The sequence below is a fragment of the Trachinotus anak genome, unplaced genomic scaffold, assembly GCF_046630095.1.
Source record: "Trachinotus anak isolate AG129_WGS33_773 ecotype Australia unplaced genomic scaffold, CSIRO_AGI_Tana_v1 ptg000024l, whole genome shotgun sequence".
NCBI lineage: Eukaryota > Metazoa > Chordata > Actinopteri > Carangiformes > Carangidae > Trachinotus > Trachinotus anak.
The window spans coordinates 1829345-1840299 of NW_027273875.1; the positions used below are offsets into that span (position 1 = coordinate 1829345).

The window sequence follows — 10955 nt, forward strand, 5'->3', positions numbered from 1 at the left end:
TGAGATGTCACACTGCCTCCTTTGGAAAGCTAATACCAGGGTGGTGAAAAGAGGCTCGACCACTTGTCAAACTTTTGAGTCAGGAAGAGCATTGCAAATTCTGTCTTGGTCATGAACAGTGGACTAGCTCTTTACTCTTACAAGGAAGTTTGAGTATCCTTGTGTCATGAAAACACTGGTGCCCTGGGTTTGTCACAGGGTAAGAAGGAGGAGCTTTGATTAGAAGTTCTGTTCTATTGGACTGAAAGGAGTCAGCTGATTCAAGTATCTCGGTCTGCCTCCTCAAAGATTCTCTGTGGAGCAAGTCTGGGAACATCCATCTGGGAGAAAACCCCAGCAGCAGACCCGCAACAGCTTAAAGGATTATTTATCTAACCTAGCCTGAATGCCTCAGGAACTTCCAGGAGGACCTGGAGGAAGTGTTTGGGGAGGGGCATTTTGACTTACCCTGTTGATACTGTGACCTGTACCCAGACAAGCAATGGAAAGAGGATACAGGGATGAATTTAGCACAGAAATACCATAACAATCTAACAATTCAGAGTGAATGTCTTCTATATCTGTCCAAATCCTATTATACATACAAAACACATTTCTAAATATATCTCAAAATATGTAATGTGCTTTTGCAGTATGTTTGTGCTTGTGTCTTATCTGTGTTCTCCCTATGGGAGTGACTCAGCTGTGTGCTTGGGTGAGTCACTGGGACCTGGAGGGGGAGTGTACAGCCAGCGGAGGAGATATCTAAGGCACGCAACCATGGGCCTTCAGCCCTGTGGGGAGAGAGAGATCCAGTTTTCTCGACTAGACAGGTCTGACGCCGGAGCGACATCGCCTCAGGGGAGCCCAGGCAGGGGCAGTCACATAGAGGGGAGGTAGTGTCAAGGGCAGTGTGGTCAAAAAGTGTGCTCCACCAGCCTAATGCAAGCACACATTTAGGAATAGACATGGATGTGCATACACACCATTGCCGCTCAGATAGAAATATGCAGATACACACACACACACTCAATACTCAATGGATTTAGCTTACTTTCATATTTTACATTTTTTAGCAACTTGAATTTGTCCATAAGCATTTTTGAAGATCCTTAACATAGATATTCAGTGTATAAATCTAAATGATATACAGAAAAAAAGGACAACATTTCATTCGATTTATCTGTCTCAGCTCCTGCTCTACATTGACAGAGTTTTGAGGCTATGCCTGGATGTGCTCTTTGAAGCTCTACAAAGCCTAACTGTACTGATTGTCTATTAGTTGAAACCAAGACTAGCCTTCAGCTAAGGCAGTTCTCACTGGTTCATATTTTGGGAGGTTAAAGAATGTTAACAAGCTGTTTCTAAAATAACTTTAGCACCAAAAGGTTGTTTTCCCCTCCATTTGACAAATGCATGATGATGTGAAACTGCAAACATACCAAAATTTGAGATGCTGTGGCAGCGCTTTAAAAAACATCTGACAGCCCTTTGTGTGACCATCCCCTGAAACAAGCCTCAACCTGACATATCAGCTCATCTACTCAGCTGATAGATTAGAAAAGGCAGCTGCCGAAGGTACTGTAAGACAAACAGTAGACTGTGTGTGTGTGTGTGTGTGTGTGTGTGTGTGTGTGTGGTGCGGTATAAACATATCTTTCATGCTGCTCCTGTCACAACATGTTTCATCCTCACAACATGCCAGTGTTTTGCATGTTTTTGGAGGTCTGAATTTGCAGATGTTATATATATGTGTGTGTGTGTGTGTGTGTGTGTGTGTGTGTGTGTGTGTGTGTGTGTGTGTGTGTGCATGCGTGCGTGTGTGCACACGGTATTAATCTGACTCTAAATTAGGGCCCATATGTTTGCCATTGGTGCTCAGAGTGGTAACAACTATAGAGAAAAAGAAAACATAACCTGAAATATGAACCTTACGGGCTACATGATGTGACAATACATTTCTTCACTACTCTCTCCACACACACTCCACAGTCTTAAAAAAATCGTGGTAAAACTTCATCAGTAAGAGTGTGTGTTACCTTAGTCTATTTTAAAGTTGCAGCAGGAAACTTTGCACATGTTGGCTGTGGATCACCATCCTGAGTGTATGGTTTTTTTTTTTCTTATTTGTGTGTGTGGAGTAGGATATATAAACAGCTCTCAGTGTCTCAATGTCAAAGTATGTTTGACTCTTTCCAACAATTTATATCCTAGTACAAGGTGATGCGTTTGTGTTGTGGTGGGAAACATATATAACATTCTGTCACTCCTGTCTGCACGCTCCATCAATCCTGTCGAAGCTCAGTGCCACAGCTAATGTTGAAACCAAACTGTGAAACAGGCTTGGTAATGGTATCGGCTTGACTTATTAGGCTTTGATTATGTCTGATAGTCACTGGATGCTGAGCAAACAATGGAGTGAGGAGCCATGCTGCTTCCCTCACTGTTATTTCATTACTCATAAATATCAATAAAACATGATGGTACGGTGCAGGAGAATTAAATTTGAGGACACCTGCAAGACCAGAGAGCATAGATGAAATGAAACGAGAACAGGTAGCTGCCCCACAGGAGACTGAAAGATGCTGTGTCTGTGCTGCAGTAAAGTGTAGATAATCCCAAGTAAAACTCTTACAATTTTTTTTTTTATTGTAGCTATAAAACTCGTTTTTTATATGAACTGTAAAGTAGTTTCTAAATAAAGATTTCTCTGACATTTTCAAGGCTGTTTTAATCAACATCAGCCAGAGTGTACTCTTATCTGCAGAGTAACCCAAAGCAACAGATTGCTCTAATTTCACAGATTTAGTCACAGTGAAGAAGTCAGTCAGAGTGAGAGATTAGAGATTCAAACATCTCTACACCTGCAGCTTTCTCTCCCTGCAGGGCCTGCATGCTAATAAGGAACAGAGGAGATGCACAGGGTCCATCAGGCTCTGCGGGGTAGTAGCAAAGCGGGATTATTCACTACAAAGGAAGTGTAATGATTTTAAGTTTCCCAGTATATGGCTACTAATCTTTTAAAAATGATGGCGGAGTTAAGGCATAAATGACTTCTGACAGGACTGTTGGAGGTCATAATGCCACTTAATAACATCTTTGATGTCTAATGTGTTTTTTAATATCTTTTTAATAACTCCTGTCTTCCATCACTGCAAGTTGCTCTGGAGTTTTCACATGCCCGCTACAGCAAAAAGCTTGATTATTTTCCTTATAAATTACAAGTAAACTTAGTTATAACTTCATTATTTCAAAGTCAAAATGTTGAAATAAACTTGAACTGAGCTGAACTGTTGATGAGCTCAGCAAGTGATGACCTTCAACCCAAAACCTTCTTGTGCCAAATTAAATCTGAACTCAAATTCTTAACTCTCTCTTGCTGCAAAAGGGGATGAATTCTATGATGACAACTGTTGCTGACATATTTTTTCAGCTGCTGCAAGTTTTTGTTAATTTGTGAAATTGGCCAAACTACAAAATAAAAGACTTGCACTATAGTTAGACTCAGCCAGTGATAGTTTTGTTGTAAAGAAACACCTCTCTGCATTATTTTGGGTGTGTGAAAACATGGACAGCAGGGGTGTTTAAAAATACCAACAAAGTGTTTCTCTGAAATAAATGATCTAGCAGACTGCGACCCACCATTTTCAGACAGGTATACAGCTAGTAGCTAATTTGGTAGTTTGTGAACGTTAAATATGACTGACTGACCTATCGACACCCCTGATATGTACAGTAGCTGTTATCAATGAAATTTTACATCATTTGTCACAATCCTATTCAAAAACCATTAAGTAATATCAGGCCTTTAATGTAATATATAGTAAGATTATTTTCATGAATTAATAAGATCATTGCTTCATATAATGCATCTCTTAACTGACAAACAGTAATCACAACTGGTCAGAAATTTTCTAACAGTGTTCAGCTTTATTGACATGACCATGATGTGTGCCCTCTGTGTTGTTAGAGAAAGAAATCTAAGCCAACCTGCCTGCGCTGCCACCGTTGCTATGATATAAATAAACATGGATGAATACCGTGAAATCCCATTTGAAATTGGTCAAAGTCAGCCAGCCATTCATCAATAATACATGTATTATAATCTGGAATAAAATGTGCATGTTTCCCTGCCGCCTGCTCCCCAGTGTTTTCCTGTGTAGAGAGCAACACCTGAGGCTTCCTTGATGGCACAGACCTTAAATGACCTCATTTTATACTGTATGTGAAATGGTGAACACCCCAGCCCAAGAAACAACATAACAACTTCACCTCCACCTCATGCTTCAGATATGATGAATTTTTAATGATCCCTGAGGGTAAAGTAGCTCAACTGCATCAGCAAATAGCAACAGGATATGGCGAAGAAAAGTAGGAAAAAAAATCAGAAAAAAACCCAAAACGGATAGAGAGATGTTTACATTATGGACAACAGCACTAGAACTGTGTGTTACAAAATGTGACTCACTGTGTGAATGAAAATGTATTGCAAAGTAGTTTGTGTATATTGACGTACACTGCTCACATTCCAACTTGGATGAGGCTCTTTGGGCACCTTGTGCAGTCTTATGACTGCTGATAAAAGTGTAATGCTGCAAGTTACGCCTCAGAGTGATGATAGAAAGAACGATGAAGGTGATAACTTTAGAGGATGTGGGTGTTGGGTAGATTTCTATTCAGGATGCAGTACAGTCCTTGTTCTCACCTCTGCTGCTGCCTGCAGGGTGCCAAGCTCAGCCCAACAACTGATCCAGAGTCTTCCAGCCAAGCCATTATAGATAAGTAGACAACATGGCCTCCTTCCTCCTGTTGGTGGTAGAGAAACTTGTGAAATTATATCAATCAGTAATATCAATAACTACAGAAAAAAAGGAGAGAGAGACTGAATTATCAATTAAATATTAATTAAATCAGCATGTGGATTTGGCTCATCCTCAGAGCTGAGCCACTTAGTGCAGTATAGCAAGATTTTGCCCAATAACTGAAGATGCCTGATTGATTATAGCATCATCACATGCATTTTTCTGATTTGTACTGCTGTTGTTATTCCAGCCTCCCCCTGTGCATGTATTTAAGAAGTATACAAAGCTTGCTGTAAGCAGATGTTAATTCTGCTGATCCTGTCAAATTTGCTACGAGAGAAAGTTGCATTTGACATCACTAAATGCTAATAGTGTATTGGCCTGGATCACGGTCAGAATGAAACAGTAATTCACGCCAGGCCATACTGTTCAAGCAAACCACCAGACAGCTAATTGTGTAGGCTAACCCTATTTGACCCTGCAACGGGCCAGCAGAATAGATATAAATTTGGCCACTATGTTCATCTGTGAGTATTACAACGAATGTGAAAAAGAAATGTTCAAATACAAATATTAGTTTTAAACCTTTTAAGAAATTGCATGAAATTAAGGGAAAACGTTGCAGCTGCATGTGCACTGTATAGTCACAGCAGAAACCCAGTGTAGGCTATAAATATATTATGTTGTGAAGTTCACACATTAAGTGAAGGGCAGTGTTTTTTTTGTTCTCTCTCTCTCTCTCTCTCTCTCTCTAAACGAGGGTAAACTGCATTCTTGTTACAACTCTGACTCAGATGATGAAATGAAATCACACATTCTATTATTGATGCCCATTACCAAAAGCAAACTCAATAGTGATAGGATAGCATCCCCATATTACAAAGTTGACTGTTCACTTGAGGCCAAAACAACCCAGGCCACCAGGAAATGTCCCGGTGCTCCCCACAGGCTGTCTGCCACTGGCCCAGATTTACCCTCATGGCTTTTAGTGACCAGCTGTACATGACCTTGTTTTTCAGCTGTTGGGTGTTTTTTCATTAGCGCCTTAAGTGTGTGTGTTCTGCTTCCAAATTAGACACTTCCTGGTGCCATCTCTGGACCGGAGAGAACATAAAACTTTTCTTTCTTTCTGTCAACTTTTGGATATATTTTTGTCTCTAAGTTTACATTATATTGATGTAATACAAAAATGTCTGTGAAGCTCAGTTTAGTAAAATTAAATTACTGTTATAGATTTTTCACATGTAACAAATATCCATGTAAAAAGAACCTTTCTTTTTTTTTTTCTTTCATCTAAATTACCATAAATCTGTAAATCAAACATACGCTTCAAAACATGGCCAAAGCTTCAGGAAGGTCAGAATAAAAGGACGGAGTAAGATTAAAAGCAAGAACTATGGGAAGCCTAGGGTGCACAGCGCCAAGTAACAAGGGTCATTGAATTTAAGTTGCCTGTAAAACCTGTGCTTTATGGTGCTTTCACTTCCTGGTAAATGTACCTTGTCTACAAAAAGACATTGTGCAAGGGTATCATGCTGTGTTGGATCTTAGCTCTCACACTGAAAAAAGGAGGATATGTAAGAGTTTTTATGTGGGTCAGATCTGTGCTCAGCAAACAGTACAAAAGAAACTAAAGACCATGGTATTGTCATCATTACTCTCAAATGCACTGCATTTGTAAAGCACTTTGGACAAAACATCAGCCGTCATACCCATCAGATCATTTCAGTGGCATTTAAAAGGCACAAGCACTTTCAATATGGCTTGTTTTTCTTTACACTAAGTCACTAGGGACTCAATTAGCAGCTGACAAAAGAGGGCTTTTCAAACCTGAAACATAGCAGGGATTCTCTTTGAACTCACAACTCAGAACACCTACATGGCATTTACAGATCTGTTTTGGGGCATTATTGCTTGACTGACAGGTTTCTCAGCCTGTGACAGTCAGCCATAGTGGTTTCCCCCCTTGCCCTCACAGCTCCACACAGGCTCCTTCCTCCTTCCAATTTATAATTATGGATTTCTGTTGTTCGGTAACTGGTTAGATCGATGTGAGCAATAAACCTTGAAATGTCTCTTCAGAAACCTTTGGGTTTTTCTTTCTGTCATGTTTCACCACGTCTTTGATCATGCAACCCTGTCTCCTACCAGCTGCTGTATACACATATATAACTGTTCTGCATTAGTGTTCAGTGTTGATTAGTGTGGTAGGATAGCTTCAAAGTTGCTTGAAAAAGTGTACATAACAAGAGGAGGTGTTATAAAGGTGTTATGAATCATATTCAATGAAAAAGAAAAAAAAATGTACAGAAAAATGCTCCATTCTCACAATATGACAATTTTACTTTGAAATGACACATGGAAACACAAGCATTTGCCCTGCTAAACAAGGCCAATGCTGGATAATTTCAGCACTTCACTGAGCACTACATTCACATTCATTTTTGGTGCACATTCACTGTATATCTCCAACAATGAGGAGAAAATACATGTTTTAGAAATGCAAGGCTTCATCATCTTTGCTGTGGTTCGAATGAGCAGGAAGTTATGGTTTGAGGCTTTAACATCGCCTTAATCATATGTTATTTTCTACCCTGTACGTTGTTTGAGAAACCAAATGAAAAATACGACCATTTAATACTGTACAAACACTGTATATACAGTATGTGATAGTAAAGACATAATCTGTCCAGCAATACATGTTCCATAAAATATAGTGTGGTTATCCAAAGTAACTACATATTCAACATGATGTATAAGAAATGTGCTTTTGGTTAACTCTTTAATTTCTGAAGAAGAATATAATAATCCTTGATATCCTTTGGATTTATAGTCACTGTAAAATAAATAAAGCCCAGCTGAATATTTGCTGTGATGGAGGTGCTATAAGGAATAAAGCTGAGTTGTAATTTGAAACTCTTGAATGTCAGAGGCCTCTACCTCTACAGATGTTTGAAAAAAAGGGATCACATCTTATTTGTTTTTTACTTGCCCTCACTCTCTCAGTTTGTTCTTTTTTGCCTTTGGAGATATTTAACAACACAGTATTTATGAGATGTGACAGTGATTTTACAAATTCCATTTATGCAATGAGACAATTTCACATAAGAAAATTTTAAAGTAAACAAGTACACTATATATGTGCGTGTGTGTGTGTGTGATGCGTACTCTGTAGTCCAGAATCCTATTCGTCATCTGCTTGCAATGATTGTGGATTGGAGTATCTTGACAGTAAGCCCTGGTAATTAATCCCTGTTTATACAGAGTGACTTGGCTAAAAGAAGAAGTTATGCAACCATTCCTCTGTTTCCCTGCTCACACTGTTACTGAGCCCAAGCAGATTACATTTGAGCTGTTAATGAGTGATGCAGAAAACCAGGCAGAAACACGCACACAGTTATTACATGTTACAAACAAAGGCAGAAACGACAGAGGAATCTGGAAAATACCTGGAATCATATACATGGACATTTACGGTCACACCCACCATCCCTCAGATCCCTCAGTGCTAACACACGGATCAAGTCTAAATTCATGTGAAAAGTCAAATTATTTTATGGCTGAGAGTTTATGATGTACGTCAGTGATTGAAAAGGTCAAAAATCATTAAATGTCATTTCTAATGAGATGTTTGATAAGATTTTCTTGAGTGTGCTGGTCACAAAATAGATACTGCATATGAAAGGAATCCACATTTTAAGGCAGCTACAGCTTGACCATATCTAGTAACAGACTACTACTACTCTGCTGAGCTATATCTGTCTCTTCACTTGAACTCCCTTTTTAATTTACCCTATGAACCTGCATCTTACCCACTGCAGGTCCACAACATCTGCTCACACTGTATTGTACTTGCTTTGCTTCAGTATAATGTGTTTGCAATGGTGTGTGGGAAAAATAAGTCTTTAAATACATACAGAAACAGCAATTAAGTGTAAACACTAATTAGCAAGATCACTGTGTTGCTGGGTTCAAACTCTGCCAGTTGGAAATTCAAGTTGTGAATCAAGAAAATACATGTTCTTAATCTATGCGACGACTATATGGTGGTTCCGCAGTTATTAATATCTACTGTAGGAGACCCAGTGGGGATTTTAGGGGAATTTAATTGACTTTATAGCAGCAAGATAGTATATGTGGGATCAGGTCAAACAAGCTCTTGGTTCAGTATTTTCATAAAACATTTGATCTTCCTGTCGTTTGCAATTTTAAGTACAAACCTGGAGTTTACTGATAATTGTGAACAATCTTCTGACAAAGTTACTCCTAATGTTAACAGTTTTTTTAAGGAGTCAGTATATTCTGGTATATCTGGATATTTCATTGCGCGCAGTGATGAAAGCATGGGGGTGAAGTCCTAAAAAGTGAGCCATGTGCAGGTTGCATTATTCATGCAGGAGTCCCTGCACCCCCAGCTCGGCTCTCTCTGAAGAGCTTGTACCTCAGCTGATGAAAGGGCTAGCTATGATGGCACGGTGCTGTGGTACATTGCAGACGGTTGTGTAATAATCAGAGGGATACACTCGCTGTCCTTTGCAGCTGCCACCCTGCCCAGTGGAGGGAGAGGTGCCAGCGCAGGGGTCCATCAGCCAACTGCTGTTCTGTTTCAAGTGCACTTTCCTGGAAGGAAGAGAATCACTGGACAGGACTGGAACAGGCTGTGCTATTCCTGTATAAAAACTGTCCTATTAAATGAAATTATGCTTGCGGTAGAGTTATGTCACACCTAAACCAATGTCCTTAGTTGTTTCCTTAAAAGCAGGTTACTGCTTAAAGGACTGTTTATTTGTATATCAGCTATATAAGGTTTACAATTAAGCCTCAAATTTAGCAATAAAAGTACACAAATCTAATTATTACACTGTATGTGCAATATGTACTTTTTCCACTCTGAATTTCAAACAAATACAACATCCACCATCTGCTTCATTAGCCTGTGGTGGCCGCGGGGATTCTGGTTTACCTCGGCTTCAGAAAGGATTCCGCTTCGAAGTTGACAGCTCATCAAGATGACTGGCAAGTGCTGAAGTGTAAATCTGGCCCACAGCCGGCATGACGCATACGCAAACTTAACGCCTGCTTTGGGCTGCAGTGACCACTAGAGGGCCCCCAAGAGCACTTGGAATCCTACCACAAGAGAGCTTGAAACAGAGCCGGGGGGCCCCACATGCTCATAACCTGCAAATTATGCAAGGGCCCCACCTCCCCTTCATGTGTCATTGTTTACAGAACAATCCTTACTAAACTATGACAGTGAATTGCAGGAACAGCAAGAAGGTAAACTTCTCTCCAAATCAGTGTCAGCAACGGTAACAGTAACGTTGATGTGATGTGCGTCTCTCTCTGTCTGTCTGCCGCTCTAAACTAGCCTGGCGGGGCATCTCTTGGTCTGTCTGTGTTTTGCTCACCGGCCACTTCTAGAGCTGTTCTGTGACTTTGTGCCTGATAAAAGTGAGTGTCAAATACAACTGTTTGATAAACGTCAACAGGCAACAGTTTTTATGAACTGCACCTTAGAAAAGATAACCACGTCTTGTGTTAACATGCGTTCATATGGACAAAATTAAACTTGTCCTTTCAAGTAGCAGCCTCTGTGGGGACCAGACAGTATATGGGTGTGATGGCATTCCTCATAGGCACACATAATAATGACTATCTAGTCCCTCAATCAAGGTTCAGTTACAACTCTGGACTAATGCAAGATGGATAGCAGTAGATTGACACTGAGTATTGATTAAATAATGAGCTGGACAGTATGGATGCACATCTCTCAGTAAATAACATCCATCGAGTATTCAGCCAAGCCACATGATAAATAGTATCTTGGGTCAGGTTGGAGGGCCCCTTAGCAGAATTTTGCTTGGGGCCCCTGGTAGGTCAGATCTGGTCATATTTTGCTTCTACAAGGGGAAAATTTACATGATATCCATTAATCATTGCTGAAAGATTTGCAGACATAGCTATTAAAATGTCTTCAAGTGTCAGTTGTAATTTGTAGGATGTAATTGAAGTGACTTCCAGACAGTTGCTTAAATAACAATAAAATTGGATAAATATGGTTATAGTAGTCTATTTTAATCACAACATGTAGAACCTCTCATTACCTGAGAATAAGTTCAGATACGGACACGTAGATGCCATGGCTGTTCACTTTCTACTCGTAAATCTTTCTGA

The 10955-nt window shown here is 39.8% G+C and overlaps 1 long non-coding RNA gene across 1 annotated transcript in view; it reads left to right on the plus strand.

Annotated features, from left to right (window-relative positions):
• Nucleotides 1–10955, plus strand: part of LOC139607435 (uncharacterized) — a 306610-nt gene that overhangs the window by 201731 nt on the left and 93924 nt on the right. The gene's annotated exons all lie outside the window — the stretch shown is intronic.